At 43.7% G+C, this 20,376-nt stretch overlaps 1 long non-coding RNA gene across 2 annotated transcripts; it reads left to right on the forward strand.

The window, feature by feature from the left end:
* The first annotated feature begins 768 nt into the window (after positions 1–768).
* LOC131895204 (uncharacterized) lies at positions 769–20,148 on the forward strand. 2 transcript variants are annotated; one of them, XR_009375119.1, is made up of 4 exons: positions 769–843; positions 9,165–9,230; positions 19,625–19,845; positions 20,058–20,148. It is a non-coding gene; the product is annotated as an uncharacterized LOC131895204 (long non-coding RNA). The 2 variants fall into 2 exon arrangements; XR_009375120.1 differs by lacking the exons at positions 19,625–19,845; positions 20,058–20,148 and adding an exon at positions 10,590–11,339.
* Positions 20,149–20,376: the final 228 nt, after the last annotated feature.

The raw sequence follows: 20,376 nt of genomic DNA on the forward strand, positions 1-20,376 counted from the left end.
GACAGGTAATAACTGCCTGATAGATCCCCTGGCAGGCACCAGGGGATGTGCCACAGCACCAAGCTTTCAGTTGAATTGAAACTGCTGCAAAGACTACCAGGACAATGGTTGTTAGGGAGTTGCACAGAAAACATTGAGACGGATCTCAGGGTGCAGTGAGGGGGCAGTGGGAGAGACCTGGGAACTTCTTTTTCGCTGTAAATGTAAGCCCACTGCAAACCCTGACAGGAGAAATGGATATAGCCTGTAATTAAAACCTGCCTGTTCAGATAACAAACAGTTTGTGCCGCAGAATTGATGAGGGGACATTCCGCTTGTTTGGCATAAAAGCAGTTTGTGGGAAGCCAGATTTGGCTCCCTGGCACTTGGAGACCAGCATGGAGGAACCATAGTGGCCTCTGGAGGTCATCACATAGCCTTTCTTTAATATTCCTCAAGGACTAAGCATTTGGAGTTCAGTTGAAAAATGTCTTGGGATGTGTAAGCAAAAAGGTTTGAACTGAAACATAATAAGAGAGACAACCATATCTACATTTACAGAAAATTCTGAGCGTGTGTCTCTCTCCAGGTGTCGATTGCCCAGCACTTAGATAACTGACAACAAACTGTATAATATTTAGATAACTCTGATATAAGCTCTTTGGAAATACCATTTACAGAAGTATTGATTGAGCATGTAAAATCCATTACACCCTAGTGAGGCTAATCTGTATACAGAAGTGTAAATTGTAATAGGATTACTGAAGGTATAATGTCTTCTGTTCCTCAGAAGACTCAGTGCGACACAGAACAAAGGATGTTGAACTTGAGGTCATGCCCTTCACTGCCTGGCTTGACCTTGAGGTAAGCATATTGGTGGGCTTTGGTTCACCTACAGGTGCAATGTGGATACTAACATTCTTGCTGACTTCCTGTTATTGTTTGCAAGAAATGAGCATCCCTAGGTTTCATCACGAGTTATTAATATAATAGTTGTGTGATCTGACCTCAACACATACTGGATAAGCAAAAACAGCTCAAACAAACACGCACTGCCAATTAAGCCGGGCACCAACATGATGACGGCGGTTGGCATTTAGGTCAGCACTATTTGTTCTCAGTGTTCTGTTGGCTACAACCTTGGGGGATGCTGGCTATGAGGCTCAGCAGATCTGAGCTGAATTGAAGCAATGGTCATTTCAAGTTGTTTGAACCTTGCCCTATCTATTGAGGTGAGAGGCTTTCCTACCCTAAAGAAATAAAAAACCTGGATGCTTGGATTAAGTTTAGAGGAATAAGGGCTGTGATTCAGCTACATTAAGCATTCTAGAAAAATCAAAGCAAGAAGGGAAGAAAGAAAGGTACACTCTTGGTCCTCTGTTTAATTCAAATTTCTACCCTTGATGATCCTTGAATTAGGCATGGTGACTTGACGTTGTGGTTCTTGTCCCACACAACTGGACCAATCCTGGGTAGACTACACAAAGACTTGTGAAGGCTCAGGGTCACTGTATCAGGCTAGGAAGAATTCAGTTGGAGGTAAATGTGTGTGTGTGTGTGTGTGTGTGTGTGTGTGTGTATGCTGGTGCACAAGAGAGCTAGAGAACAACTGTGAGTGTCATTCTATAGACATTACCCATCTTTTTCAGATGGTTTCTCATTGGCCCGGAGCTCATCAATTAGGCTGGGCTGCTGGCCAGTGAGTCCCAGGGATCTGCCTACGTCTGCTTCCAGGATGCTAGGATTACAGGTACACACAATAGCCTCAAATAATATAAAATATCTTGATGTAACTCTAACCAAGCAAGTGAAAGACTAATATGACAAGAACATCAAGTCTTTGAAGAAAGAAATTGTAGAAGATATCAGAAGATGAAAAGATGTCCCATGCTCATGGATTGGTAGGATTAACATAGTAAAAATGACCATCCTACCAAAAGCAATCTACAGATTCAATGAAGTCATCATCAAAATTTCAACACAATTATTCACAGACCTTGAAAGGACAATGTCAACTTTGTATGGAAAAACAAAAAAGAAAATCCAGGATAGCTAAAATAATCCTAAAAAATAAAAGAACTGCTGGAGGTATCACCATCCTTAATTTAAAGCTGCACTACAGGGCTACTGTAATAAAAACTGCATGGTATTGGCATAAAAACAGACAGGTTGATCAATGGAATTGAATTGAAGACCCAGACATAAATACACACACCTATGGACACATGATTTCGGATAAAGAATCCAGAAATACATAACCAAAAAGATATTATCTTTAACAAATGCTGCTGTTCTAACTGGATGCTGGCATGTAAAAGAATGCAAATAGACATATATTTATAACCCTGCACAAAACTCAAGTCCCAATGGATCAAAGACTTCAACATAAAACCAAATACACTGAACCTGATAGAAGAGAAAGTGGGGAAGAGCCCTAAACACATTGACACAGGAGACAGTTTCCTGAACAGAACACCAATAGCACAGGTACTAAGATCAATAATTAACAAGTGGGACCTCACGAAACTGAAAAGCTTCTAGAAGGCCTAGGGCACCATCGTTAGGACAAAATGGCAGACTACAGAATGGAAAAAGATTTTTACCAACTCCACATCTGATAGAGAACTAATATCCAAAATATATAAAGAATTCAAGAAGCTAGATATAACCCCCCACATATAATCCAATTAAGAGTAAGGTACAGATGTAAGCAGATAATTCTCTATATAGAAACTCAAATGGCTGAGAAACTCTTAAATAAACATTCAACATCCTTAGCCATCTGGGAAATGCAAATCAAACTGCTTTGAGATTCTACCTTAGACCTATCAGAATGTCTAAGATCAATAACACAAATGACAGTTCATGCTGGTGAGGATGTGGAAAGAGGGGAACACTCACCCATTGCTGATGAAAATGCAAACTTGTACAGCTACCATGGAAATCAATATGGCAGTTCCTCAGAAAGTTGGGAATCAATCTACCTCAAGATCCAGCTATTCCACTCTTGGGCATGTACTCAAAGGATGCTTAATCCTACCAAAAGAACATTGACTCAACCATGTTCACCGTTGCTCTATTCATAATATCCAGAAATTGGAAACAACCTAGAGGTCCCTCAACAGAAAAAATGGATTTAAAAAATATGGTATATTTACAACAATGGAGTATTATGCAGCTGTTAAAAAGATGACATCATAAAATTTGCAGGCAAATGGATGGAACTAGAAAAGAAAATCATCCTGAGTGAGACCTAGAAAGATAAATATGGTATAATTCACTTATATGTGAATATTAAATAAGTGATAAACAACCTATAATCCATAGACCCAGAGAGGTTAGGTATGGAGGCAGGGGCTGAGGGATACAGCCTGGGAGGGGGAAATAGGAAAGATTTTATGGATAGACTGGGAGTGGTGCCAGATAAAAATGGGAGGATCATATGGGGAGTGGGAAGGAAGATAGGGTCGAGGGGGAGAATGCAGGGGAAGACACCTATACTTGAGGGCCATTTGGGGCATGGTATGGAAACTTAGTGCAGTGGAAACTCCCTAAAATATATGAAGGCAATCCTAATGAAGCCTCCTAATAATAGGGGTAGTGGTGGTTTGAATAGGAATGACCCTCTTAGATTCATGTGTTTGGATGCTTGGCCCATAGGAAGTGGCACTATTAGGAGGTATGACCTTTTTGGAGTGCATGTGGCCTTGTTGGAGGAAGTGTGTCACTGTGGAGGTGGTTGAGGTCTCTTATGCTCAAGTTACGCCCAGTGTAGCACACTGTTGCTTCTGCTGCCTGCAGGTCAAGATGTAGAACTCTCTGCTCCTTCTCCAGTACCACATCTGCCTGCACACCACTATGTCCCTCGATGATGATAATGGACTAAACTTTTGAAACTGTATGTCAGCCCCAATTTAACATTTTCCTTTATGAGAGTTGTTGTGGGCTACCTGCCCAGGGAAGAAGCCAGCCACACTACCTCCCTGGGTGGGTAGGCACTCCAAGAAGTGCAAAGGCAACACTGTGACCCCATGCCCACTGGGCATGGGGGGAAGTGAGTAAGTAGATGGGGCAGTGATGGGCGAGGAGGAATCGAGAGAACAGGTGGTGGAAAAACGGAAGACAAGCAGTTTGTGGGCTGTGAAGTGGGGCAGAGCTGGAGACATGAAGGAGGTTGTTCTTGCTCTTTGGGAAAAGGTGAATTACCCTACCCATCCATTTGGCCAGTAACAAACACAAGTGTTAGTGTAGTGGGTCCCTGCTGTCTTCCTTTAAGAAAACCTACCACTGTATGAGTAGCTGTGACTTCCAGAGCTTCATTCTAACCCAGGAAGAAGAGCAGTACCTGCAGAATAGAGACCCACAACTGACTGGACATATCCTCCTGTGCCTGCTTCTCATCACTGGCCTAGCTAGCTGCTAATCTCTATGGTTGTGGTGGTGGCAGCTCAACCATGAGACTGAATGACTCTATGTTGAACTACAGTTTTCTGTGCTGTGTCTAACTTTGCTAGAGATTTATTTCCGTTGGAAGCTTTGGGTTGGACAAACATTTTAAAGACATCCAGAGACCCCACCTGCTGCGTCACAGAGTGGGCTGGAAGAAGATACCTAGAGGCCCCCAGCCCAAAGTATGGCTGGCCCACAGCATGAGCCACTATGATGTGTAAGTGTGGTGTGGAGAGATGGGAGAGAAAGAGAAGCAGACTTGTTGAATTCTACGAAGAGAGGTGGATCTGAAGACTCAAAGGTGGAAAGGGACAGCCTGATGTGAGTAGCCTGAAAAGCCACCTGAAACCATGGTGAAGTTTTGGCCCATGCTGCCATCGAAGGCCATGTCTGGGTCCCTGGTCAAGCAGCAGCAGGGGACTGTGCCAATGTCCGTAGTCCATGACACCACCAAAGGCCATGTGGATGTCCCTGGTCTGGACTGCTCTCTGGGACCATGTTGATATCCGAGGACTGCACAGAGTTGGTCCTGCCCATTACTGGCTGCAGCACTCAACAGAGCGGGCCTTGCACTACCTGGGCATCACAGTAGAGCTGACCCCGTCGTCATGGGTGTGGGAGTTTGGGTTAGGAAAGCAGTGGAATGCTTCAAGCGCTGCTTAATGGGCCATACTAGTAGAAGCATGGAAGACAGTGGTACTGAGGGTGATTTGAACTGTGGGAGCCTGGCTCAAGAGGTTTCAGAGGAGGAGAATGTTAATATGTTGCCTAGTGATTGTTCTTGTGATAATTTGTTGAAGAACATGGCTGCTTTTTGCCCTTGTCTGAAAAGTCTGCCTGAAGCTGAAGTGAAGAGATTTAGATTAATTGCATTGGCAAAGGGCATCTCAAAACAGCCTAGTATTGACTCTGTTGTGTGGTTACTAGTGTTGACTCTTATGAAGATTTATAATGAAAAGGAGCAAGATAAGCAAAAGGAAAAATACAAAATGTACAGACTGAGGAGAAAAAGAGCACCAGAAAGTGGAATGGAGCTAAGTCCTGTGTTCAAGGAGATAAACAGATTAAGAAATGGAATAAAGAGCATGGTAACCTCAGGGCATGATCCCACCCAGGTAAGTTTCCAACTTGTGAAAAGGAATTAAAGAACAGCTCAGGTCCAGGCATGGTAGTGCACACCTATAATCTCAGCACCCTGGAGACAGAGGCAAGTAGATCTCTTAAGTTTGAGGCCAGCCTGGTCTACAGAGCAAGTTCCAGGACAGCCAAGCTTAGGGAGTGAAGGAAACAGTTGAAAACAGAAAGCTAGTAAAGATGTAACTGAATGAGAGGGCCATGTTCCAGCCCCAACAAGCAGAAGAACGTGGCAGTTTTGGACACATAGTTCTGGCTTTAGCGTCAGGGATAGAAGAAAGGGGTTATGGAGCCTTCCTCTGAGACTAAGGAAAGCTGCTGAGGCCAGGCATGCGTCAGGGGTGTCCCTGAATGGAGGCCCAGAGAGGCCATTGTGTGAAGCTGTGAAAGATGAAGCCTGGATTGCCTTGGGGACCTCAAGATGTTAGAGATGACAGATTTGTGGTATACCTGCTGAGTACAGCTGCTAACAGGAAGTGGGACCAGCTCAAGAGCAAGAAGTGTGTCGCAGTCAACAAGTCTAGAAGGAGCTGGAGATCTGAAGAGCAATTTGACATCAGACATGGAGATGCAGAGTTTGGAGTTTTCCCCACTGGTATTTGATCTTGCTTTGGTCCAGTATTTCCTCACTATTCTTCCTTGCCTCTGTTTTGGAATGGTAACATATATCTTGTGCCATTATATGTTGGAAGTATGTGTTTTTTTTAACTTTGATTTTATAGGTCATTACAGTTAAGAGATTATATGAATCTCGAAAGAGACTTTGTATTTTGGATTTTTAAACGTTGTTGAGACTGTGATAAACTATAGGGACTTTTAAATTTGGACTAAATGCATTTTTGTATTATGTTATGGCACAAGCCTATGGAGGCCAGGGAGTGGAATGTGGTGGTTTGAATAGGTATGGCCCCCATGGAATCATGTGTTTGAATGCTTGGCCCATAGAGAGTGGCACTATTAGGAGATGTGACCTTATTGGAGTATGTGTGGCATGGTTGGAGGAAGTGTGTCACTGTGGTGGTGGGCTTTGAGGTTTCATAAACTTAAGTCTGGCCAGTGTGATTCAGTGTTTTCTTTTGTTGTCTGTGGGTCAAGATGTAGGACTCTCAGCTCCTTTTCCAGCACAATGTCTGCCTGCATGCTGCCATGTCCTACCATGATGATAATAGACTAAACCTCTGAAACTGTAAGCCAGCCCTAATTAAATGTTTTCCTTTATAGGAGTTGCTGTGGTCATGGTGTCTCTTCACATCAATAGAAACCCTAACTAAGACAGGGGTGATGGAGTCCCAAGTGGCCATCTCTTGTCACCAAATGAGTCTTCCAGTACTAGGACTGGGATATGTTCAACTGAGTTGTTGGCCAAGGGGTCCCATGGAAATCTTCAAACAACCCAGGCTATTGCTACAACAATGTGTTGCTCTCCAATAACTGACTGTGGGGCTCCATTACTGAGGACAACACCCCCAGAGCTCACTGACCATGAAGAAGTCAAACTGGAGCCTACATGGGCCCTTCACCCCTACATTTTAGTGTCTTTGGTGCAGGAAGGTACTCTGCAGGCTACAAAGAGGAATGTAAACATCAACCCAGCCATAAAACCTTTGACCTGCAATCTGTCCTGCCGGCAAGATATGCTAGGTCAATGGTGGTACAACCTTGAAGGAGTAACCAACCAATGTATGATCTGACTTAAAGCCCACTCAGTGTGATGGAACCCATACCTGCCACTGCTTGGATGACCAAGAACCAGAGACTAGATAGCCCTGAGACTTAGGGTAAAACAAAATGCTACTGGTCTTAAAAAAGAAACGAACAATAAAACAATTCCTAATGATATTCTGCTATAGTCATAGGTCAGTGCCTTATTCAGCCATCAACAGAGAGGCTTCCTCTTGCAGCAGATGGGAACAAATACAGAGACCCATAGCCAGACATTACACACACACACACACACACACACACACACAGAGAGAGAGAGAGAGAGAGAGAGAGAGAGAGAGAGAGAGAGAGAGAGAGAGAGAGAGAGACACCTTGGAACACACAACTCTAAATAGGTTGTCTCCATCAAATCCCTCCCCTCAGAACTCAGGGAGTACTGCTGAAGGGGAGGCAGAAAGAGTGTAAGAGCCAAAGCGGGTGAAGGACACCAGGAGAACAAGACCCTCTGAACAAACTGAGCAAGACTCATATGAACTCACAGAGACTGAAGCAGAAAGAACAGAGCCTGGACAGTCTGCACCAGGTCCTCTGTGTATATAGCTTTCAGCCTAGTATTTTTATGGAACTGAATTCCTGAGTGTGTGAACGAGTGGGTTTCTGATTCTTGTGTCTGCTCTTGGGGCTCTTTTCCTTCTGTTGGGTTGTCTTATCCAGCCTCGATGAGATGGTTTTTGCTTTATCTTACTATATTTTATTTTGTCATGTTTGGTTGTTGTCTCTTAGAAGCCCGTTCCTTTCTAATGAGAGACAGAAAAGGAGTGGACCCAGTAAGGAAGGGAGGTGGTGGGGGAACTGGGAGGGATGGATGAAGGGAAAACTTTAATCAAGATATATTGTATGAGAAAAGAATCTATTTTAAATAAATGAAATGAAAACAAAACAAAAAACAGCAACAAAACAAACAAACAAAAACACCAAAAAAAACCAAAAAGTATGTACCACAGTGCCTGGCTTTATTGTGTGGCTTCTGGGCACGGATGCCATATATCCTCATGCTTCTAATGCAAGCACCTTATTGACTAAGCTGTTTACCTAGCTCAGGATGTGAATCCTAAAAATAACATTTAAAGGGTGACAAAGAGGCCAATCCATAGACAAGAGGAGCAATTCAACACTGCTGCGAAAGGGAACCATCTGTGTAAATGAGTGAATGAATGAATGAGTGAATGAATGAATGGGTGAGTGAATGAGTGATTGAATGCCCGTTGCCTAGCAATAGACATGTCTCTAAGACCTGGCTAGAACATCTGGTATTTAGCGGTTCATACTGACCCCTTACCTTGGAAACGTAGTGGCTAAGGACATGTGCTGTACGTCTGGCCTCTGCTTTAAGTCCTGGCTGTCCTGGTTACTTACCGAGTGATATAGAACTAGTTAGTTTTCTCATCTGTGGGGCCTCAGTTTAAAAGTCCTCTCAATTAAATGGAGGATGTGACTACCTCACAGGGTTCATGTGGTTAAATTAAAATCTGTATGCTCTTGGTACAATCTTTGACAAGTAGTATGCCCTGTTGGTTGGAGGGTAACATTAGCCATGGTTCTTCCTTTTCATCAGGTGACTTCCACTTAAAAAAAACCAGTGACTCCCTGTAACGAACACAGGAGCAGCAGTCAGCAAATCCCAGGATGAGCTCGGTGATCACAAAACAAATATTTCCATAAGAACTTTCCTGGCCACACATGACTCAAACTCTGAGACCAGGAAGTGGTTTGGGGTCCCATCTTTGAACAGGCATATGGAATCAGACCCAGTGTACCGTGTAATAAACCTCGGGCTACATGCAGGCAGTAAAGAAAAACGTAGCATCCAGAAGGATGTGCTAGGGACTGTGGTTCTTTGGAAGAAGTGACATGGTAGCCTGCTGTTTCTTCCCCCACAGAGGGAGTGGTGGCATGCAGAAGAGACAGAACACAACTGCCGAATTCACTGGCTCCTGTGACTTTGGGTGAGTTATGTGACCTCCTCCATGTTAGGTTGCTCCATCTTTAAAATGGAGACGCTGTTCCTAACTCCCAAGGTTGTTGTGGACGCTAGACAAATGACTGAAAGCAGTGGACAGAGTTTCTGTGACCAGTGGTACCAGTGAAACCCAAAGGCACTCAATTCTTAGATGACTCATTTTTCTCAGAGAGCATCTACCTTTAATGAATATTTTAAGGAGATGAATTATTTATTTATTATATACTTGGATGTTCAAGGAAGGAAGTTGGTTCCTTTAAAATAATCACATCGATTGGCTTAAATAGCAGAAACAGCACTATCCCATCCTCATTTGCAGACCCTGGACTCAGCTCCAGCACACGGTGGCACATTATGGATATATCTTCTGACCTTTAGACAAATATGAGGGTCAAAAGATCAATTAAGTGATCTGAACTCCTGAGTTGCGGGGGAAATATTTCAGCTAAAACATTGATCTTGATTCTAAAATGTAAGGCAGCTGAGCTAAATAAGTTCACATATTCACAGACAACAGCATTGCTTCCTGGCTTGGATCCCAGCCTTGGAGAATGTCCCTGACAAAAGGCATCAGAGCCCAGGGCTGGAAGAAGAATGAAGGGAATATTTGTAAAGGGCTTTTTTTTTTTTGGTCCAGGCATATTACCTGGCCATGCCACATGGTCAATGCATCTAATGAATGCCTTTTAATCCCTGAGACATTAAGTTCCCTGTGTTCAGGTAATACCATGGACTAGAGGCAGATGCCATTAAAGTCAGGCTCCACCTCAAAAACCAAAGTTCTTTATCACCTCCAATGGAACCATTTATGTTATCAGTCAACTCACCCAGCTTCTGCACTGAGATGCAAGGACTTCTGGTAAGTTCTCTGTTCTGAAAGAGCTCACAGGTTAAAGATAACCCCAATTACCATAGAGAGTGGAAAGGTTGAGAGGCCAATTCACTATAACTTTATCTTCAAGACTTCTCATTTTCTATATGTTCCTCCTAAATAAATATAGGTGTCCATCAGTTTCTGTCCTAGATCAGTTCAGGATTTGAGTGCTAGACTGTTTAGGTAAAACGGTCTAGTACTTGCAAAGAACCTAGGTACATCTTCTCAGATACTTTCCATCACCTCTTCACCACTTGGAATACTCCATACAATGCAAGTGCCATGTAAATCATTGTTATACTGTATTTTAAGGATTAATTTCAAGAAATGAATGTACATGTTTGGTATAGACTCTAACTTGTCTTCCATATAGTTTTGATATGTATCTAATTAAAGCACCAGAGGTGGAATCCCTGGGTGGAATGTGTCTATGATTTTATTTTTTTTAATTCATTATTTTATTTTTTTAAGGCATCCTCTTAAGTTGTATAAATTCCAAGCCCTGCCATGCCTGGCTTCTCTCTTTGAGAGCAACACACATGTGGGAGACAAGAACATCTGTATCATCCAGGAAGGCTTCTTGGTGGTGTCTCTTGTAATGAAACATAAGCAAGAGAAGGATTTTAGCTCTCCATAGGAGTGGAGCTGGTGAGTGGAGGTGGTACGGGCAAAGGGAACAGGTCACGTGAAGCACAGAGAGGACTAACATGTCCCAGCTTCCTCAGGAAGAAATGATGCTGTTCTCTGAGGTTGTATTTAGAAGCTCTTCCCTGCAACAGAGTAGAGAATGGCTTGGAATTAGGGTCATCAATCCCCTGGCTTAGCCACTATTCTCCCAGCTTTAGTGTTGAAAGCTCTGGCCACTCAGAAACCTATACCTCAGGAAAAGAAGGACAATGGATGGCCCTACCTGGGGAAATCACCAGAGCCAAGACCTCAGAAGTCATCTCAGCTACCTCTCCAGAGATCCAGATGCTTTCTGCATCCAGTTGTGCACCACTATGATGTCGTATTGTCATTCCAGACTCGATGTGTTTAAAACCTCAGGACCTTCGTAAAAGTGAGAACTGTGCGACTTGCTTTGTCTCCGTGTGCATCCATCCAAATCTTGTGTGCTCAGTGAGGCCTTCATCAAAACCCTTTGTATAACAGGACCCCAGCCCTAATGTGCCTTCTTGCTAAACTTGCTTTGGCTTTGTTCTGAGCACTTACCATCACCCACCACAATAGTTATGCTTTTTTAATGTCTCGTTTTCTCCACTAGTAAGAAACCTCATGAGGGCAGTTTGTTTTGTTTACTGTGTCTGGGACAGTGTCAAGCATGTTGTATGTATTTGGTGTGATTTGAATGTGAAATGGTCCCCACAGGTTCATGTGTTTGGATGCTTGGTTTCAGTTGGTGGTGCAGTTTAAGAGGCCCTGGGACCTTCAGAAGTTAAAGCCTCCATGGAGGATGGGAGCCACTGGGAACCAGCCTTGAGGTTTTCTAGCCCAATCCCACTTCCTTTCTGCTTTGGACTTCCTGACTGGGGATGGGATGTAAGCAGTTGCCTCCTGTTCTCACTGTTCTGTCTTCCCTGCTATGAACAGACCCCCCATTTCCTTCAGTTTCTTCCAGTCAGAACAAAGCGACGAGAAACTTAGCTGCTATTAATAATAATACTGTTTTATTGAATGAAGACATTCTTTGGTCTTCTGTAATCCATCGTGTGACGCACATGTAATGACCAATCATGGTGTTGGTTTTATGCCCAAAACAGATCCAGACACAATCAGTCCTCATAACTCCCTTTCCCTTCCCCTGGCCTGAGCCACATCATCACTCCAGGAGTAATTCTTGTCTGATCTTCCTCTTTCCACCACTATTTCCTCATAGTCTATTTCCAAGACAGTTGCCAGGAGAGCCTGTTAGAATGAACAGGAGGTCCTGTCACTCTTCTCACAGATGACTGTCTGAGGGGACAGCTGCCTGTCCCTGCACAGGAAAAGCCCCAGCTTCTTGTAAGGCTCTCTGGACTGCCCTCTAGTGCCCCTCCTCTCCACATACACTTACCTCAGCTTCTCCAAGTTCATCTTCAGATGCTTCCAAGCATTTGTTCCCCCTCCAGCTATGTGGGCTTCATTTACATGCATCTGTATCCCTGGGTGTTTTCCTGCCTAGGGGCCATTGGTAGTGCATGTAGAGCTAGTATGCCTGAGTATTACACAAACCTAGAAAAAGCAGGGCGGAGAGAGAAAGAGGCAGCCAATTTCTGAAGATGTAGGTTGAGTCTTGGCATGTTTGAATATTTTACTGTAGGTTGATTGGCTATTTTTTGCTGAATAAATGAATCAACGAACAGACTATATCTTTAAAATAATCTGAACTGGATTTCAGTCTTTTGAAATAGAGAATATTCTGTTAAGTATACCCTTCCTCATTGTTAAATGATAATGTGTGTGTGTGTGTCTGCATTTGTGTGTGTGTATGACAAACAGACAGACAGACAGACAGACAGATGATCAATAAATGCTGTACATGTTATAGCAACAACCAACAATGTTTCACTTCCCTGCTACATCTGTTTTCCCACATAAGCATGTAGTGGAAGAGTACATCTTCTGCTTCAGTATACCACTATTGTCTACAATAGTGTTTGTGGGATGACTCATCCCTAATAGGCCTGAGGGCCAGCTGGCCCAAACCAGTAATAAGATACTTCCTGAGAGCCAACCTGGGTCTGCCTAAGAGCCTCAGCAACAGCAGCTGAAACATGATCTGGAGATGACCTGGACCAATAAGAGACAGCCATGTCACACCAGCAGGTGCATATTCATCAGACCTTCCTCCAGGGTGGAGTGGAGGGTATATAAGGCTTGCCTCTTCCTGAATCAACTGAGCTTGTTGTTTCGACATCCTCCCTCCCAGAGTCTGTGTCATTGATTCTGCACCTACTCACCCTCTCCCCCAAAGGGAACAGCACAGGACCCTGCCATACATGTTTGCTGCATAAACAGAAATAAATTGTTCCCTACCGTCTTAGTCAGGGTTTCTATTTCTGTGAAGAGACACCATGACCATGACAACTCGTATAAGGGAAAACATTTAATTGGGTCTGACTTATAGTTTCAGAGGCTTAGTCCACTATCATGGCAGGAAGCATGGTGGCATGTAGGCAGATATGGTGTTGGAGAGCAACTGAGAGATCTACATCTTGATCTGCAGGCAGCAGAAGCAGCTGTGTGCCACCCTGGGCATAGCTTGAGTATAGGAGACCTCAGGGGCTACCTCTACAGTGACATACTTCCTCCAACAAGGCCACACCTCCCTATGACCAAGCATTGAAACACATGAGTCTATGGGGGCTATGTCTACTTCACTATTCTTCAAGCCTCAGAATACTTTGAAACCTATTCAAACCTCCACACCTACTGTGTTGTACGGTTTGAATGAGAAATTTCCCCTCTAGGTTCAAGCATTTGAACACTTAACTTCCCAGTTGTTACAGCTGTTTTGAGACTTTACAGGGAGTTGCATGCTTGCTGGAGGAAGCATTTTACCGGGGTGGGCTTTGAAAGCTTAAATCCTTATTACCTCTCTTCCAGTTTACCCTTTGCTTTTTGTGTGTGTTTGGAGATGTGATCACTGAGCTTCCTGTTTCTGCCAGCATGCCCACCACTTATTTTCATGCCTCCTGGTTTCTTCCTCTGGAAGCATAAGCTAAAATAAACTCTTCCTTCTATAAGTTGCTCTTGGTTGCGGTGTTTTAACACAGCAACAGGAAAATATAATATTGTATATAATAGCACAGTAGAATGTTAGGAAACTCAATTGAACATAGATAGCATCTAGGAACCTTTTTCATCATCCTTGATGTGTTTATGCCATGTCAGTGATGGATGGTCAGCCTCAGGTTTTCTAGAAGGAAATGTCAAAGAGATGTAACTGTCATTTTGGTTCCATTATCTTGAGAGATAAAATCTCCATGTTTAGTACATTATAGCCCCATGTAATATGAACCCATGTCGAGTATAATAATAAATCTGTAAAATCTGTATACTACTCTGCTGTGGGATATCTTTCTGTATGTACACTGTGAATATGTGTTGCTATGATTGGTTAATAAAGAAGCTGCTATGGTCTATGGTGATTCAGGTTATAGCCAGGCAGGAAATCCAAGAGAGAGATAGGAAGAAAAGAGGCAGAGGCAGAGAGACACTAGCTGCCACCAAAAGAGAAGCAAAATGCCAGCAGACCGGTAATGCCATGGCCGTATGGCTACTTATAGATTAATAGAAATGGGTTAAGTTATAAGAGCTAGCTAGCAAGAAGCCTGCCATAGGCCATACAATTGGTAATTAATATTAAGCCTTTGAATGATTATTTTATAAGTGGCTGTGAGACCGGAGAAACTTACAGCTACACTACTATGTGCTGGCATATGTTCCAGGTGTTTAAAACTCATCAGTTCCTCTGATATGACCATTTCATGAGGTAGATGAGGTTGCTAGATTCATTTACACTAGTAGGGACAGAGGCAGAGAGAGATTTATAACTTGCTGAAATCACAGAGGTAGCACATGGAAGATCCTCTCCATAGTAAAAGACAAAGTCAAGAGTGATGGCAGTAAAACAGAGAAGTTACTAGAAAATGACTTGGGTCAATAGAAGGAAAAGCAAGAGGGAAAGACTTCATCTCACAGAAGAGAAAGTGAAGGTCCAGATCAGGGTTCATTTGAAAATTTGCTTTGGCAAAATAGGGATTAGAAGGATTTATAATCAGCTCTTCCCTTTCAACATGCACCTTCTCCAGCTCAGAGCCTTCCATGCTTGCATGCTTTGCATATTAACCCCCTACGTCCATGCCTTGAGCCTCCTGCTTGATTAAACTCCCGTCCCCGCTTCCGGTTGGGCCTTGTGCACCCACGAATAATGAGTGCTAACACATTCATTTTTTTTCTTTTGTCTTGTTTGTTATTCTTTCTAATCGAGTGCTTGGAATTCAAACAGAGAACTCCCGAAAACAGTAATAAAATCCCTTAGCCAAAGGAATATTTTGGCGTGTAATTATAGGCCTAGAGGTCCAGAGAAACTTGGATGCTTTTGATAAGAAAATAACTGTGGCTTACTCTCAACGGATGCTTGTTTTCAGTATCGCTTTGTGTCCAATGTTTATATGCTGTAATAGACACTATTAGTTTGCACTCAATGTGTGTTATCCAACTCATTTCTTCCACACTACAATAAATTGCTTTTTTCAGCTGGGCTTGTGGATGACTGGGCTGAAAAAAATTCCCAGCTACCTTTGCTGTTCCTGTAATTGCACGGTTATTGCATGGTTAAGTTCTGGCCAGTGAGATACAAACTTCTGGTGCTAATTGGGGTTTATGGAAAACTGTCCTTAAAAGGGGAAGATCATGCTATTACGTACCATCATGCTAAGCTCCTGTCTAAGTTAGGACTTTCAGGGCTGTGATAAAACACCACGACCAAAAGCCACTTGGGGGAGTAGAGGTTTTTTTCAGCTTAGAACTCTCAGGTCATACTCCATTAATGAGGGAAGTCAGGGAAGGAACCTGGAGGCAAGAGCTGATGCAGAGGCCATGGAGGGATGCTTGGGCTTGCTGTCCATGGCTTGCTCAGCCTGCCTTCTTATAACACCCAGGACCACCAGCCCAGGGATGACGCGCTGACAGTGCTCGGCTCTCCCACACCAATAATCAACCAAGAAAACGCACCACAGGCTGGTCCACAGGCCAATCAAGGGAGGGCATTTTCTCAGTCGAGATGCTCTCTTCGAAATGACCCCAGCTGTGTCCAGTTGTTGGGAGCCACGTGGTCTAGTTTCAGATCAGCATATGAATGCTTGTCCAACGTGTCTCCACAAGAAAAAGCCCACTGGAGACAGTCTCACTTGGCAAGGACCAGTGGACTTGAGGATGCTGCTGGAACCCTGTGGCCTGCATACTCTCTTCTCTCTCATAACGCTGATGATTCTCTTGGCAGTTTTTAGTGTCACTTTGTCAATCATGCATGGGACAGATGTGATCACTCCCAGAAACCCCATTTTTTTTTTTTTTTTCAAATATTTTCCCTTGGAATTCTTTGGTAACTGATGCTTCTCAGGTTTCTTGTCTGGAAGTACCAGCTGTCACTCCAGACCCTGGGAACTGTTCTGACTCAGTGCTATTAGGATCAGAGGCAATAAAAGTTAATGGACAGCTGAAAAGTGCAAGGTAACTGTGTGCCGGTAGCTTATGGCAGATCACCCCTATTTCTGTAAATATGCTTTGTTAAGTGTTGAACGATACTGTAATTCTTGAAAATGGGTACCTATGTTTATCACCTTTTAGTTTTTTTAAAGACAGGATGTGCCTGCCTCGATATTTAGCCAAGCTAGCAAAATGCTAAGCATTGTTTTTGGTTTAAAGATGTTTTGATGTAAAAGTCGGGAAAAACTATATTTGACAAATTTGGTTTTGCCAGAGGTTAACATTGGATGGGAAGGGGGTGGGAATACATGCTTGTTAGTGTGGAAAAACATTGTTTTTGAAGTATAAATAAAGACAGCTCAAGGAGCTATTTGGAGCTGGGCACTTGTATGAAACTCATTTGGTGGTCCGATACAACATCATTTCTTCACCAAAGCCCCTTCCCCATCTCAGGACTCAAACCAGGGCTGTAGAACCATGGCAGAGTGGTACTGAACAGCGACCTGAAGATGGTATGTACTGGGACTGAAGGGGATAGGAGCCTGTTTAAGGGAGGTGCAGTCCCGCCAGGAGAACCCCTGGTTAGAGGGAAGGACGGGTAATCAAAAACTGTTGAGAAGTAAGTGCCCCGTTCCAGCAATTATGGGCCAGTGTGGTTCTAAAGACTTGCCCTTTATGCCAATATTATTAAACATATGGTCAAAGCAAAAGGTTTAAAAATTTCTACTAGTCATGTAGTTTCTACAGTTTATTATTTATCTAACCTCTTGATGGATGACTCTTGATGGTTGGTTTTGGGTGACTAAAGCCTGTTTAGCTGGAGGCATTTTTTTTTTTTTTTTATGGAAAGTTAGATATGAGGACTTAATTTGTAAGGAGGTATCTATGGCAACAAAAAAAAAAAGAGAAAAGAAGAAGAGTAAAGAGTTGAGTTGGAAAATGCTTGTGGGTGTGGGGGAATGTCTTGGAGCAGCTGCTCAGGTGAAATTAACAAAGAAAGGGTTGCGGACAGTGTCTGTGTGCTATGCCAGGCTCCCGACACTAAACTGAAAATTCTAAATGGCGTTGAGCACAGTGGGTTCTGGTCGCCAGCTTACCTGTGAGTGTCCGGCCTGGGCAGGGAGCGCTGCCAGGAAGAGCCGGTCCACCCCGACTTAGTTTCGGTTTACTTCGGCATCATTTGGACATTCTCTTAGAAGAAAAGAGACTTCCTGAACATTGTATGTGGAAAAGGTATTTGGGAACCTCTTTTCTGTGTGTGTACCTATGGTTAGGCATCGCTCACACTCACTTTAAACCTAAGCAGGGCTAGAAAGCCTTCACAAGCTACCGTATAAGTGAATTACATGCACTTTGAAGTAAATAGGTTTCTATCAGGAATCAGCAACTCTGATTTCTCCCGAAACTGTAGTTTCTCTTATGGTCTTTTACAAATGTCATGTCTGGGTAGGGTTGGTCTCAGAAAAGAAGGTATTTATGTATCATATAAAACTTAGGCCACAGGAACTGACATTTTTCTTAGCGTAGAAATTTAATGAGAAGTAATCATAAAAACCTCAGTGCACACTCGGGAAACTGAGGTGGGAGTGTTATGGGCACTGAAAATGACAGCGGCCCGTGGTGATGGCAGGTAATGGAGATTCGTGCAACCCGGGAAGCAGGGGCTGGTTAGCTGCATGGCCCAGTGTGGCTGTGGAGAGCGCTGTGGCCCTGAGATCAAGCCCTGTGCTACTTTAGCAGGTCTGAGAGGCAGACGGGAGCCTTCCTGGGGCCAGAGGCCGGGAGCACCCTCAAGTGGGTCAGCCTGGCTACTCTTTTGCTGACTCAAATGCGGGTTTGGCTTGCCTGCCTAGTGTGGGACTTGGGCCCTGCTAACAGCAAGAGTCCCAGATGTCCCTAAGGGTCGCTGGGCTTGGAGATGACCAGTAGTGGAGGTTTTGAGAGGGACACTGTACTACGGGGTACTACAGTGCTACTAGTGACCCAGATGGTTGGTTTTAAAGCAGCGCTCTTACCCTGCGAGGAAAAGTCATGAAGCACAACAAAACCCACTATCAAGAGTTTTATTAGGAGGAAGGACGGGATGGGACACGACAGGGTGGGGGAGAGAGTAGAGAAGGAAGGAGTCTGTGACCGGCTTTTTAAGGATTCCCCTGCACATGCGCATATGGGCTCATGGAGCTATGCCATGCATGTGCATAAATTGCATGATTACACTGAGTGCAAATTACGTGACCAAGCAGTGCACAGATTACGTAGGACATAAGGCCCCTTGCTTGGCTACTAAACTGCGCATGTGCAGTCATACAGCTGGAGGAGTGGCCGGGAATTCCGACACAGATACTTGCAGGGAGACTTTAAACCCAGGGGCCCACATGGATTACATGCAAACTGGGTGGCAGATCTTGGACCAAGAGGTGGCGTGATGCTGGTGATGGGTTGAGACTCTTTGCATGTAGGGCCCTTGTAAGTGTGTCCTGCCCCAGAAGCATTCCTTTACACTGTGAAGATGTGTCACTCTGATTGGCTTAATAAAAAGCTGACGGCCAATAGCTAGGCAGGATTTCCAGGCACAGAGGACACTAGGAAGAAGAAGGGGGAGGCCCAAGGAGACACGGAGGAAGCAGAAAAGCAGGATGGGCAGTATGTAGATGAGGTAAATGAGCCTCAGGGCAGCACATAGATTTATAGAAATGGGTTAATTTAAGTTATAAGAGCTAGCTAAAAATAAGCCTAAGCTATCGGCCAAGTTTTCATAATTAATAATAAGTCTCTGTGTCATTTTTTGAGGTGGTGGCCCAAAGAAAAATTCGTCAACAGACTTGTGAATGTTTTTCTCAAAATTCCTAACTACCTCTGTCTGACCTGATTTCTATAGACACACAGGGTGTGGTATTTCTAGGCAGCTTCAAATGCCATTTTTTCCTAGTGTTAGGCAAAAGGAAAAAAGTTCTTAATATTCAAATAGTTTATTTCATAGTTGTGTCCACTCTTTCATCTGAATGTAAAGATCACTTTTAACCCCTCAAACACCAAGTGGGTTTTATTTTATTTTCACATGATTGTGTGTTCCTTGCTCTATGTTTCTGCTTGCTTCATCCAGCCTGGAGAAATGTACTCTGCCGTGTTCGCGATCGTTATTGTCAGTTTATTATTTCCAAATCCATGTTCTGTTATCTGAGTATTTGAAATTAGCACCGTGTGGATCTTTGTCTGGGAAAGCAAAGGGGCGTTGGTGGTGGTGGCACAAGCCTCTAACTCATCTCTGCAGCTGTTCTGCTCTAAGCACATGTCTTTTCCCTCCTACCCGATAGGTGTCACTACAGAGCTCCCTGCTTTGGTTACTTTTACTACAAAAACCACACCCACGTGCCAGGAAGCTTCCCCCAGCCCACGAAGAGGGATGCCTCTCCTCTGCGATTTGGGACATTTCTCTCTGACAAGCTTTTCAGTCCATTTGGAGACGTCGTCGGCATTGAAACTCTTGCTACCACTACACGTATCCCCCTCTGCTTCCTCACAGCTTCCCTTCTCTGTCTCCTGGAACTTCTTCTTTTTTTTTTTTTTTTTAAAGATTTATTTATTTATTATGTATACAGTGTTCTGTCTGCACGTATCCCTGCAGGCCAGAAGAGGGCACCAGATCTCATTACAGATGGTTGTGAGCCACCATGTGGTTGCTGGGAATTGAACTCAGGACCTTTGGAAGAACAAGCAGTGCTCTTAACCTCTGAGCCATCTCTCCAGCCCTCCTGGAACTTCTTAAGGGCTGCCTACATTCTCCAATTCTCAGGAGACAGTCTTGACAGTTTGGAACAAACTTTTCCTCTTTTCACCACGGAGTGGCTATTTTGGTTTCTTTACTGCATCCATTTTCATTCATGGTGCCAACCTCCCTGTGGATTGTGTTTATGATTAAAAAGTTTTATTTCAATACTAATGACTTCTGGGAGAGGGTATGCTTGTGTTTTTCCCCAGGACACCGACGCACCCGTCTGGATTCCAGATTGCCTGTGAAACACTGTGACAACCTCCCTGTTTCTACCGACTAGCAGTGGATACAGGA

The sequence above is a fragment of the Peromyscus eremicus genome, chromosome 18, assembly GCF_949786415.1.
Source record: "Peromyscus eremicus chromosome 18, PerEre_H2_v1, whole genome shotgun sequence".
NCBI classification, from domain to species: Eukaryota; Metazoa; Chordata; class Mammalia; order Rodentia; family Cricetidae; genus Peromyscus; species Peromyscus eremicus.